General features: G+C 40.6%; 1 long non-coding RNA gene across 2 annotated transcripts; it reads left to right on the top strand.

Annotated features, from left to right (window-relative positions):
* The first annotated feature begins 3,735 nt into the window (after window positions 1-3,735).
* LOC135933662 (uncharacterized) lies at window positions 3,736-8,257 on the top strand. Of its 2 annotated transcripts, none has more exons than XR_010573873.1 (3): window positions 3,736-3,920; window positions 4,727-4,895; window positions 7,526-8,257. It is a non-coding gene; the product is annotated as an uncharacterized LOC135933662 (long non-coding RNA). The 2 variants fall into 2 exon arrangements; XR_010573871.1 differs by having other exon boundaries at window positions 4,727-4,907.
* Window positions 8,258-14,153: the final 5,896 nt, after the last annotated feature.

Here is a 14,153-nt window from a genome sequence, read left to right as displayed (position 1 = left end):
AGACGCGTACAACTCCCCTCCACCCACGGAGTGATATACTGGTTGACAGATTTAACCGTAAACTGGCAGAGCAGCTACCGCTAGTGGCAGATAAACACCAACGCGACAGGTCCTCATAGCATATCATTCAGCGGTCCAAGAATCAACTTCTTGCTCCCCTGCCCTCCTGATATTGGCCCGGAAGCTCTCACCCCAACAGAGGTAATGATGGGCCAACCCTAGGGTGACCATATTTTGATTTCCAAAAAAGAGGACACTTGGCCCAGTCATGAAGAACTTTAATAATACTGATTGCTTAAAGAAAATTTTAACATATTTAAACGATGCCTTCTCTGTGCGGTTAATGAATGGTGAAATAAAAATGTCATATAGGCTTTTACAAATCAACAAGGGCAAAAAAATAACTTAAAAACCTTTGGAATTAAATAATGGAAAAGAAATAAGCCTCATCTGTATAAGAAAAGTTACCAGTACTGGGACGGTACGAGGGAAATTTCTTTTGCAGTTTGTCTGAAAAGCTGCAGTTGTGCTTTGGCATCTTTTAAACATCATCAGGTGCACTGCTGTGCGCTGTCTGTCCCGTCTGTGAGCGCAGAACAACAACTCACAAAGCAGCAGTTCGAGGATGATGTCACACACATGGGTCCTCTGTCGGAATATAGGAAAACCCGGACATTTTTATCAATCTTGAAAATCCCCCTGGACGCCCTGGATGGAACGTGAAAAGAGGACATGTCTGGGGAAAAGAGGACAGCTGGTCACCCTAACCTACGCACACATACATGTGTGCGCACAACTTGGATTGGGACAGCCTGGTTGCGTCCTATTCAAATTTCATTAAAAATCATCCTTGATCGTTGACGTCAACTTTCAACACATTCCTCCTCTGGTCCACCTACTGTACAATCTGTGCCAAGTTTCATCCCATATCAGGTGAAATATTCCCCCAAAATTAAAGGACAGTTATGCTCAAATTCAATACAGTCAATTCAAAAATAATAATAAGAATACAATTTATTTGAGGGCGACTTTCTAAAACCCAAGGTCACCTTACAAAGAGAAAAAAAAAGAGATCAATAAAACAATAGATTACAAAGAGATTAAAGCAGCAAAAGAATAAACAAGATTTGGCAACAAGTAAGATCTGTATTAAAGCGAGTAAGCCAGTTTAAACAAGTATGTTTTGAACTGTGGCTTAAATAAGGGAAGGGAATCTATATTTCTTATGACTGGAGGAAGTGAGTTTCAGAGCCGAGGAGCAGCATGACTGAAAGCTCTGTTCCCCATAGTGATAAGACAAGCAGAAGGAACAACAAGATAAGCGGCAGATGAAGATCTGAGAGAGCGGGAAACAGGGGTGATATAAAGCAGATCACACAAATTAGGAGGGGCAAGGTTATGGATGCACTTATACGTGAGAACTAAAATTTTAAAGTTTATCCTGGCTTCACATCATATTCAAAAATCATAATATCATCATAAAACCACTAAATACCATCCTTGATAGTTGTGAGCTGGTAGTTGAGTTCATTATCCAGTAAAGGCAAAAAAGGGAAGTATTGCAGTGGTTGGAGCTGAAGCTTTGCAGACATGGAGTGTGAGTTGCAGGGAAGAGGAATTTGTGGAGACTTTCATGCCAACTATCAAAGATTTTTTTCTTGTAAAGTTTTGTTTATTAAAATAATCTTTTTGAACTTGAGTAGAAAAATCCTTTAATTTCTCTGGAATCTTGCAGCATTTTGTGATGAAAGTTGGCACAAAGGTAGAGACTGAGAGGCAGGTCCTGGCCTGTTTGGTGCTCTGGGCGAACACTCCATCTGCACCCCCCACCCCACCCCAACACAACACACACACACACAGGCACATAAAACATATTAAGGCTTGTATATTAATATATGTTATTGTGAAAACTGTTGTCGGAACCATGCTGAATTTAATCAGATAAACATTTTATATAAATGTTTTATATAGAGAGAGTATGCAAATGGCTATAATTCAACATACATTGAGAATAGCAGACAAATCAAAAATACACCTCTTCCAATTAATGGCTAATTGATATTAACCTGAACACAGTCCAAATGATTCAATAAGCCACATCAGTGTCTACTTTCTGTCTACTGTTTACTAGCACAACCAAGTGGCTAAGAAAGGTAAACAGAAGTTTTCCCAATCCCTACTAATGAATGTTATCTTGTTTCAGGATACATAATACCTGCCATTATCCAAAGACACATCTGCTTACTAGGGGTGCAACGATACTCGCATCAATATTGAACCGTTCGATACAGTGCTTTCGGTTCGGTACGCATGTGTATCGAACAATACAAAATTTTTAATTTATTTTATCAACTTTTCTTCTGACGATGCTGTCTGTGCTGAGAGCTCAGTGGATCTGCGTTCGACTACTCTGCCTAGGCTGCACTGTCGAGCGCAGATCCACTGAGCGCAGCGCAAGCTAGCAAGGCAGAAGCTTAGCTCATTGCAACATGGCAAATTGAACCTCCCCCACCCTCATTCAGATCTGGCCTTTGGAACTATTTTGGTCTTCATGTGAAGTATGACCCTGAAGGTAAGTGTGTCATGGACAAAAGTAAAACAGTATGTCGGATGTGCCACGCAATGCTCAATTGCATGTGGGAACTACTGCGTTAGCGTTTGCTCGTTAACGTGTTGACGCCGTCCAGCCCCACACACCGGGCGATCCGCGGTAGCTCGTTAACGGAGATTTGCCGTGTTGTGGCGTTAACGTCATTTCAACGAGATTAACGCTGACAGCACTAGTGGGAACACAATGAATATGACTGCACATTTACGCCAACATCATCCTAGTGCAAAGACAAGTGGAAGCAGACAAAAACAACAAGCACGCATGCTACAAACTTTACCCGAGTCATTTAGACAGCTGTTAGCACATGATTCTCCTCATGGGGACCTGATATGTTTAATATGCTGCTGAGAGTATACCCCAGAAGAAGCGTATAGTATAGCTTTTATTTTGGAAAGAGCCATTTCTCTGTAATAAACTCTCTTTTCCAAAGATGAGGGATTTCTCCATGAGATATTTATGTTTTTATTACTTTGTCGTTTCAGCAACATTAAATTAAAAAACTGTACTTTTGAGTTATTAAAATTAGGTGACAAATTATGGAGGACCACAAGAGCCACGCGCATCGAAATAAAAATTTCTGTGCTTAAATAATGAATTGTAGAATAAATTCTGCAATTGTAAATTCATTTTTGAATTCCAATTTAATAAACTGCATTTCAAAATCCTTTTTCCAATTGCAATTTAATAAACTGCAGTTAAAAATCCTTTTTCCATTTGCACTTTAATAAACTGCATTTCAAAATCCTTTTTCCACTTGCAATTTAATAAACTGCAGTTCAAAATCCTTTTTCCATTTGCACTTTAATAAACTGCAGTTCAAAATCCTTTTTCCACTTGCAATTTAATAAACTGCAGTTCAAAATCCTTTTTCCACTTGCAATTTAATAAACTGCAGTTCAAAATCCTTTTTCCACTTGCAATTTAATAAACTGCAGTTCAAAATCCATTTCCCTTTCCTGTTCGCTCCGGGATTAGGTGCTGGATTAGCTGCTGGATTAGCTGCTGGATTAGCTGCTGGATTAGCTCTTCGATTAACAACTTGCTGGAGGCTATTCAAATTAGCCACACCGTGGGATGTAAGGAGCTCTCTGATTGGTTGGTCAGACACAGGCTGTCTGCCAGCCTGGATTTTTCTAGCTCATAGCTTCGCCCTGCTAAGAAGCGTGTGTGCTTGTACAAAGGCCGTTCAGCCTCGGGATTTACACTCGGCTCGACACGGATATGTGAAGAATGAAGGGACCCTGCAGCGAAACGGAGAGCGCAACCTCTGACTGAGTGCCTGTCTACACAGTCTGACCACCTGTTGAAGGTAAGGTGCTAACATGGCTAACGCTAGCATCACCGCACGTAGCCCCGTTATTTTAAGGACATCTTAGTTTATGAAAGTTTTACGTCGCAGCTGTACGAGCTCGCTACGTGTTTTGTAAGCTGCTGTGCTCTTCACAAATAAAGCTGGAAGCAGCTCAGACTGTTAGAACCAGCACTGAGGCCTGTTACATTTATACAGTGTTAGAGCAATGGCTGTAACCTGCAGCCTTTAAACTAGCGATTAAAATGCTGACAGTAAACTCGTCAGTCCAGATGTTACCACATTACTTTGTGATACTTAGAGTTAAAACAACGGAGACAGGCTGATTAAAATAACAGCTGTCAGTTCTCTCATTCCTTATATCAAGACTGGAGATCGCACTACTGATTTCAGTTCATTTAATATGTGAGAGCACAGATTCATTCTCAACTGGACATAAATGATGATCAAAGGTTGTATACATGATGAATTCATCAAATCCCAGCCTCTAACACAGTGCGCTGAATCTTAGCTTTGAATGTCCAGTATATTCTAATCAGTGCAATGTAAGCATTCACTGAACCTACAGTATCTACACCTGTGTGGTAAAGATACAGATAATGAAATTTAATTATTAATACAATATACATCATGAAAAATGAAAGCTGAAATTGATTCAGTTTAGTACTTTTCTCTGTATGCTCTGTGATTATAAAGGCCTTAAATTCTGTGATATATACTGTAAATGATTTTCACAGAGGTCTTAAAGTAGTTAAATCACTGCTGATAGTCTGGTTGTTTATATTTTCACGTTTTTGTGTCTGTAGGGCTGTTTGATGACGATTTGGACTCCTCTGGGAGATGAGGACACACCCACATCTGTTCCATACTGCAGCCATGGATGGTGTTACAGCTCTGAGGCAGCTTTGGGCCATCAGACGCACACACTGGAAAACCAGCACCTGGACTTCATGCAGGAGAGATGGCCTCAGTGATGTAGGTTCATAAGTGAGTTCAAACATTTCTGGCCTCTTATCACTTAGATTCCTTAATCTTAAAAGTGGATGCATTTAAAGCAGGAACTGCACACCTAGCTGTCAAAAGTTTGGCAGCATGAGTAAAGTTTTGTAGGGTCCTTGTTAAAAATTCCACAAGCACCACATTTGTCATATATAGTTCATTTTCAGGGCTCGCAAAATCGCTAGCCCGACGTCCCGGGGCTAGCGATTTTTCCAGTCGGGCTACCAGAATCTATCCCTGCCCTGCCCGTCGGGCTATCATAGGAAGGAAAAATATATGTCAATGCTTTTGCATTCTTTCGGAAATGTAGCTGGGTAAATATGTCATTGGCATCGGTGAACCACTGTCAATATGTGACTAGGGCTGCTCAATTAATCGAATTTTAATCTAAATTACGATCTGGGCTTTCAACGATCATTAAAAATGACTGAGCCGATTATTAGCACCTCCCTCGTGCTTTACTCTCGCGCTGCTCCGTGTGGCAAATCGAGCGCACCTCTCTGCGTTTTGAACACGCCTCACAACAATTAAGAGGAGCTAACAGAGGGAAGCTCGGAAAGCTAAGCAGAAGTTATTTGGAGAGGAGAGTGACTGCCGTTGGTTGAAAAGAGGTTAAAAAAAAAACCCTTCAGTGGTGTGGAAACATTATGGGTTCGCGGAGTCAGACGTGGATCAAGTAGACATAGTGTGTAAACTTTGGTGTTGTAGCTGCACCACAGAGCGACATGGCAAAGTTCACTAAACATAGATGTTTACATTTTATTTTTTATATTGCAAACATTTGCACTGTTATCAGTATTTGCACACTATTTTATACTATTTTTGACAATCTTTAAAGCCATTATTCAATACATTGTTATTGTTAAATAAATATCATCAAATAATCGAGATCTCAATTTCAGTGAAAATAATCGTGATTATCATTTTTGCCATAATCGAGCAGCCCTATATGTGACATATTGAAATCGCATTTGAATTTGCGCTTGTTTTTTGCTTTCACTTTGCAATCGCGCGAACTGCGTATAGAGAGCGACAGTACTGATTGGTGAGTGACGATAATTTGCGCACCAATTCCTCTGACATCGTCTTATCAATCGTTAGTTTGCTATCAAACATGACAAGTGAAATCTCTCGCAGGAAGCTTAAACATGTGAGAGGTTGATCGCGCAGAGAATCGCTGAGCGTTATGTGAGTGCGTGTGTAAAGGCAGCAGGATATATATTTTAGTTCTGCTGAGCCAAATAAGACCGGTCAGTGTAAAGAAGTGACAGCCAAAGAAAAGCTTACCACAAAACGGAAAAGTTATGACAAATCAGACTATAAGGCAAAAAGAAAGTGCAGCTTTATGGTTTCATGGACAAAAGAATTTCTGTGGCTGGAATATGACAAGCTAAATAACCAGGGGTGCACATAAGTGGTCCGCAGGTGCGCGTTCGCTGTCAAAATAAAATACGCGCACAAGATAAGAAGTTGCAACGCGTGTTTGCGTCCATAAGATTTTCTGGAGGACGACAGACATTTGTTTAGAACTCCTAAAGATGTCGAAGAAGCTCCTTTAAGCAATTACTTTGGTGTTCCTCCACCTCCAAAGAAATGTCAGATGGAGTCCGAACCACAAAAGAAGCGCGTATTCTAGGAAAAGTGGTTGCAGGAGGTAGGCTGGCTTTAAACAAATGATGAACGCACAGAGATTTGGTGCAGAATGTGCCATGAAAATCCCACTCTAGCGGACAAAAACAGTGCCTTTTATATGGACGCAAACGCGCGTTGCAACTTCTTATCTGGTGCGCGTCTTTTATTGTGACAGCGAATGCGCACATGCGGACCACTTATGTGCACCCGTGTAAATAACATAGAAATCGAGGGAAACCAACAACACACCCGGCAGAACATTGAGTCGACAAGTGCCTTTGTTACTGGGACCAGTAATTTTAAGAAAGGCCCCCATTAGAGCCCATGAGAAATGCAAGAAATTGATTATTGCTCAGTCTGCAAATAACATACTAAAAATCAACCTGAAAAATCTGTTAAGAACAGCGTACTATGTTGCAAAGAGTGAACTACCACTGGCAAAATTTAGCAGTCTTTGCAAACTTCAAAAAGCAAATGGCCTAGATCTTGGTTCCACTTGCCTCTTACCCGTGACTCCAGTGGAAATTTCAAATTCAGGATCTGACACAGACTGATTCCTGTTGTACAGTTCTTACAAGTTCATAGAAATTTCTGTTCAATTACAACCAAGTATTTGAGTTGATGATTGTAATTTTTATACAATATTGTAATTTGTGTTTCAACAATTTTTTGATTAATGTTTTTTTCCCGTTACGGAAACAAAACAGGAAACAAAACATAAAAAAAATTGCTCCCTTATTTATTCGGGCTACTTAAATTTATTTTGGGCTACCAAAAACTGAAGAGTCCCTGCCCGAAGGGCTACCAGGGATTTTGAAATTTTGCGAGCCCTGATTTTGTACAGGACATTTTTGAAATTATAAACTATATATTCTAGTTATCCACTTGTCAGTAATTTCTGAGTAAATGGATGGCACTGATAAATCAGTGGTGATTCACCTGCAAATGTTTTTAACAAACTTTGTTTTTTGTAGAATTCATCAGCAGCTGTGAAGAGATGCATTTGAATATCTTCTGGTTCCACTTTTCCTAACCTGGAAGCTGAGGATGGCTGATTTCTGACAAGGACACACACCTCAGCGCTTATCATGGGTGTTACATCCTCCGTGCAGCAATTCCAGAGAAAACGAGAGAGCAACGACCACTCATTAAGACCAGACAGAAATCTGTCCCTTTTTGGCAGCTGTGGAAACTTCCAATAAGAAAGTTTGCATTCTTAGAACAATGCTGGGTCGTGTGTGATGTGTCATCATATGAGGATATTACATTTTGACTTAATTCTGCTCAATTAAGTGTTTTGATCGTTGATCCAGTATAGCAGCTTTGTGTTGTGCAGCAAGTTAAAACCCATTGTCCTCACGAGCACAGCATCTAACAACTCTCCTTAAAAAAACCGAATGACTTTAACTAGACACAATGGTTTCCAGTGGGAGATACATTCATCACTCATCCGTGACACTGGAGAAGTCACCTGGATGAGTGATAAAACAATTTTCCATGGAAAATCCAGAGGAACTAAACTTTGTTGTTGTTTCTCTGGGCTCAATTTCAGCCTCAGGAGCATCTCTCAGAAGAAAACATTTTGCCAATAATCAGATAAAAAGATTGTTGAACCAGGTGGTATTCTCTGGAGTTTAAGACCAAAACTGAACTCAGTGAATTGACATTAGACTGGAATTCATAAGATGAATCGAAATACTGCTGAAGCTGATAGATAGATAGATAGAGATAGATATATATAGATATATATATATATGTGTGTGTTTTTTTTTTTTTTCACCAGGTCTGTAAAGTTCAGTATGACTGTGGTACATGATACAAAAGAATAAATACAGAAGAATAAAAACTTTATGTGAATAACTTTACTCTTCTTAAAAATAACTCATAAAACAAGTAAAAGTACAAATGTGTACAAGTTAGAGACTTCCTCAGTAAGTTTACACTCTTTTGGAGTGATTTTAATTATGTGTTAAAGAAGAAAGAGATTAGGAGGTGAGGTAGAGGATGCAGAGTCCATCATCACTGAGGCCGTCTCTCCTGCATGAAGTCCAGGTGCTGGTTTTCCAGTGTGTGCGTCTGATGGCCTAAAGCTGATTCAGAGCTGTAACACCATCCATGGCTGCAGTATGGAACAGATGTGGGTGTGTCCTCATCTCCCAGAGGAGTCCAAATCGTCATCAAACAGCCCTACAGACACAAAAACATGTGAAAATATAAACAACCAGACTATCAGCAGTGATTTAACTACTTTAAGACCTCTGTGAAAATCATTTACAGTATATATCACAGAATTTAAGGCCTTTATAATCACAGAGCATACAGAGAAAAGTACTAAACTGAATCAATTTCAGCTTTCATTTTTCATGATGTATATTGTATTAATAATTAAATTTCATTATCTGTATCTTTACCACACATTTGCCACACAGGTGTAGATACTATAGGTTCAGTGAATGCTTACATTGCACTGATTAGAATATACTGGACATTCAAAGCTAAGATTCAGCGCACTGTGTTAGAGGCTGGGATTTGATGAATTCATCATATATATAACCTTTGATCATCATTTATGTCCAGTTGAGAATGAATCTGTGCTCTCACATATTAAATGAACTGAAATCAGTAGTGTGATCTCCAGTCTTGATATAAGGAATGAGAGAACTGACAGCTGTTATTTTAATCAGCCTGTCTCAGTTGTTTTAAGTATCACAAAGTAATGTGGTAACATCTGGACTGACGCGTTTACTGTCAGCATTTTAATCGCTAGTTTAAAGGCTGTAGGTTACAGCCATTGCTCTAACACTGTATAAATGTAACAGGGCTCAGTGCTGGTTCTAACAGTCTGAGCTGCTTCCAGCTTTATTTGTGAAGAGCACAGCAGCTTACAAAACACGTAGCTAGCTCGTACAGCTGCGACGTAAAACTTTCATTAGCTAAGATGATCTTAAAATAACGGGGCTATGTGCGGTGATGCTAGCGTTAGCCACGTTAGCACCTTACCTTCAACAGGTGGTCAGACTGTGTAGACAGGCACTCAGTCAGAGGTTGGCTCTCCGTTTCGCTGCAGAGTCCCTTCATTCTTCACATATCCGTGTCGAGCCGAGTGTAAATCCCGAGGCTGAACGGCCTTTGTACAAGCACACAGGCTTCTTAGCAGTGCGAAGCTATGAGCTAGAAAAATCCAGGCTGGCAGACAGCCTGTGTCTGACCAACCAATCAGAGAGCTCCTTACATCCCACGGTGTGGCTAATTTGAATAGCCTCCAGCAAGTTGTTAATCGAAGAGCTAATCCAGCAGCTAATCCAGCAGCTAATCCAGCACCTAATCCCGGAGCGAACAGGAAAGGGAAATGGATTTTGAACTGCAGTTTATTAAATTGCAAGTGGAAAAAGGATTTTGAACTGCAGTTTATTAAATTGCAAGTGGAAAAAGGATTTTGAACTGCAGTTTATTAAATTGCAAGTGGAAAAAGGATTTTGAACTGCAGTTTATTAAAGTGCAAATGGAAAAAGGATTTTGAACTGCAGTTTATTAAATTGCAAGTGGAAAAAGGATTTTGAAATGCAGTTTATTAAAGTGCAAATGGAAAAAGGATTTTTAACTGCAGTTTATTAAATTGCAATTGGAAAAAGGATTTTGAAATGCAGTTTATTAAATTGGAATTCAAAAATGAATTTACAATTGCAGAATTTATTCTACAATTCATTATTTAAGCACAGAAATTTTTATTTCGATGCGCGTGGCTCTTGTGGTCCTCCATAACAAATTAAAAAGGCATGAACATTTTTTTGTATCGAAAAAATATCGAACCGTGACACCAAAGTATCGAACCGAACCGAACCGAACCGTGAATTTTGTGTATCGTTGCACCCCTACTGCTTACCTGTATCTTTTGCTCATTTCTCCTCTTCTTTTCTCTTTTTTTCCCCAAACTGAGGACCTGATGGCTTTGACCTTTTCTTGTCCATCTTCCATCAGTAATTTTGCGCTCCAATATCAACACCCAACCCCACAACATAAACTAATAGACCTGTATCTTGTATAGTTTTTTTTTCTGGGATTTTACACAACCCATGAAAAATAATTAATACATAATGGGCTTGGATTGACAATATTATGAATGAAATGTGCACTATTTGGAAACAGCCCGCCCCATCCCCTTTCGACAGGCTGTGTGAGAGACTTCAGCACAGCAGCAGCAGCAAGCAGGCGCACCGAGGGCCCTCGCGCTCACTTTTCACGTGTGTGTGATAGAATTAAGAAAAAACATCGGTGCAAATTATAAGCCTATATCAGGATGTCTACAGTTTTTGTGTTTGTTGTAGGTCCGTCAACGTTAACGAGTTAATGCTGATTAAAATTTTTAACGCAATCAACCCTTCTGGAGTGCAGAATGGACAAACTGCGTTGACAGAGAAATTTCAGGGATTTCACAGTGGCTTGCAAAAGTATTCGGCCCCCTTGAACTTTTCCACATTTTGTCACATTACAGCCACAAACATGAATCAATTTTATTGGAATTCCATGTGAAAGACCAATACAAAGTGGTGTACACTTGAGAAGTGGAACGAAAATCATACATGATTCCAAACATTTTTTACAAATAAATAACTGCAAAGTGGGGTGTGCGTAATTATTCAGCCCCCTGAGTCAATACTTTGTAGAACCACCTTTTGCTGCAATTACAGCTGCCAGTCTTTCAGGGTATGTCTCTACCAGCTTTGCACATCTAGAGACTGAAATCCTTGCCCATTCTTCTTTGCAAAACAGCTCCAGCTCAGTCAGATTAGATGGACAGCGTCTGAACAGCAGTTTTCAGATCTTGCCACAGATTCTCGATTGGATTTAGATCTGGACTTTGACTGGGCCATTCTCACACATGGATATGTTTTGTTTTAAACCATTCCATTGTTGCCCTGGCTTTATGTTTAGGGTCGTTGTCCTGCTGGAAGGTGAACCTCCGCCCCAGTCTCAAGTCTTTTGCAGACTCCAAGAGGTTTTCTTCTAAGATTGCCCTGTATTTGGCTCCATCCATCTTCCCATCAACTCTGACCAGCTTCCCTGTCCCTGCTGAAGAGAAGCACCCCCAGAGCATGATGCTGCCACCACCATATTTGACAGTGGGGATGGTGTGTTCAGAGTGATGTGCAGTGTTAGTTTTCTGCCACACATAGCGTTTTGCATTTTGGCCCAAAAGTTCCATTTTGGTCTCATCTGACCAGAGCACCTTCTTCCACATGTTTGCTGTGTCCCCCACATGGCTTGTGGCAAACTGCAAACAGGGCTTCTTATGGTTTTCTGTTAACAATGGCTTTCTTCTTGCCACTCTTCCACAAAGGCCAACTTTGTGCAGTGCACGACTAATAGTTGTCCTATGGACAGATTCCCCCACCTGAGCTGTAGATCTCTGCAGCTCGTCCAGAGTCACCATGGGCCTCTTGGCTGCATTTCTGATCAGCGCTCTCCTTGTTCGGCCTGTGAGTTTAGGTGGACGGCCTTGTCTTGGTAGGTTTACAGTTGTGCCATACTCCTTCCATTTCTGAATGATCGCTTGAACAGTGCTCCGTGGGATGTTCAAGGCTTGGGAAATCTTTTTGTAGCCTAAGCCTGCTTTAAATTTCTCAATAGCTTTATCCCTGACCTGTCTGGTGTGTTCTTTGGACTTCATGGTGTTGTTGCTCCCAATATTCTCTTAGACAACCTCTGAGGCCGTCACAGAGCAGCTGTATTTGTACTGACATTAGATTACACACAGGTGCACTCTATTTAGTCATTAGCACTCATCAGGCAATGTCTATGGGCAACTGACTGCACTCAGACCAAAGGGGGCTGAATGATTACACACACCCCACTTTGCAGTTATTTATTTGTAAAAAATGTTTGGAATCATGTATGATTTTCGTTCCACTTCTCAAGTGTACACCACTTTGTATTGGTCTTTCACGTGGAATTCCAATAAAATTGATTCATGTTTGTGGCTGTAATGTGACAAAATGTGGAAAAATTCAAGGGGGCCGAATACTTTTGCAAGCCACTGTAAGTCATTCTATGCTCTAGATGGACTAATTGTGTTGAAATTTAATTGTAATCATGGTGTAAAACATCGACAGCTCTAGTTTGTTGGTTTGTTTTTATTTTATTTTGGGAGCTAGATGCTGCTCCAGCCAGCCAGAGAATCCCCCGCAACCCTGCTCCTCTCGTCCCTATGTGGCAAGCAGCATGCGCACCTCGTAAATGGAGGGGGCCCTTACTCCCCGCAAATGGGCGATAGAAAACTGATCGGTGCCCATGCAATCCCCCAAATGTGTTGGCATGATGTTGGGGCAGCATGGGTGCAAGCAACATTTTTTTTTGGTGATGCCATGATGCCGCTCCCATCACGATGCCGCCCTGGGCAACCGCTCATGTAGCCCATATCAAAAAGCGCTTCTGCTTAGTGCAGTATTCAAATGTCAATTTCATGTCAACAATGACAGGTGATGAACAGATGATTTTTAATTAATTTTTTATGTGATGTTATAATTGATTGAGCATGTTAAATTTAACCAGAAAAGTCCTTAAACTTTTCCAGAATTTTAGATGAAACTGTGCACACATACAGTGTGGGTGTCAAACAGGAGTGTTTTTAGCCCATAAAATGAATCAAAGCACCCCGAAAGATTTCTTATGTTATTATTTTATTTTATTTTTTTACAATATTTGCTCTTTGTGTGACACACTACTAAAATATAAAAACCATACAGTAATTGGTTGAGACGTAGTTTAACAACAAAAGTATAGATACCCCCACCCCCCCACCCCAAAATGGTTTGTTCCAGCTCGCCTCTCCCCTACACTTGTCACGGTTCTGGGTCAGTTTCGACCCAGCATTTTGAGTTCCTTATGTTTTGGTTTATTTTGCATCTTGGAGTGTTTTGGGGTTGTCTGGTGTTTTGATTATTTGTGATATATTATATTACTGTGGTTCTGGTTTGGGGTTTTGTTCGCAGGTTTTGTGTTCTCATGTTTTGTGTGGGTTTAGTTCTGTCCTGTCTGCGTCCTCGTGTAGTGATCTCTTGTTTCCTGTTTTATTGTGAAGGTCTGCGTCTCATGTGAATGTGTTCAGTTTTACCTCTTGTCTCGTCTCGGTAATTACTCCCAGCTGTGTCCACCACCTGTGTGTAATCTCCCTGTGTTTCTCTGTGTGTATTTTAGTCGTGTCTTCTGTCATTGTAGTTGCTGGTCTGTCTGTGTATCCACCGTCCTCCTTCTGTGTGTTATCCCTGCTGTCAGCCGTCGTCTGCCTCTGCTCGCCCTCTTTCATGTTCAGGTCCTGGTTTGTGTTCAGTAGTTTAGTTGTTCTCAGTTTAGATAGTTTTCAGTCCCGTTTGCTGTTTCTCCTTTTGCATTTTGTGTTCAATAAACCACCTCACTGTTTTAAGTGCCTGCGTTTGGATCCTCCTTCATTATCTCCACACGGCTCATCTCACTCGCCGTGACAACACTGGCTGTAGCGCCTGTCACTACCCGACCCGTACCGGAAACCCGATTGGTACCATGCATGCAGAAATCTTACGTCACTTCCTTTCTTTGCCAACATTGCAACAGTTAAAGTATTTGAGT

This window comes from Pelmatolapia mariae, linkage group LG22, assembly GCF_036321145.2.
Source record: "Pelmatolapia mariae isolate MD_Pm_ZW linkage group LG22, Pm_UMD_F_2, whole genome shotgun sequence".
Lineage (NCBI taxonomy): Eukaryota > Metazoa > Chordata > Actinopteri > Cichliformes > Cichlidae > Pelmatolapia > Pelmatolapia mariae.
The sequence above is the reverse complement of the archived record's forward strand: the minus strand, read 5'-3'. Positions and strand labels throughout refer to the sequence as shown.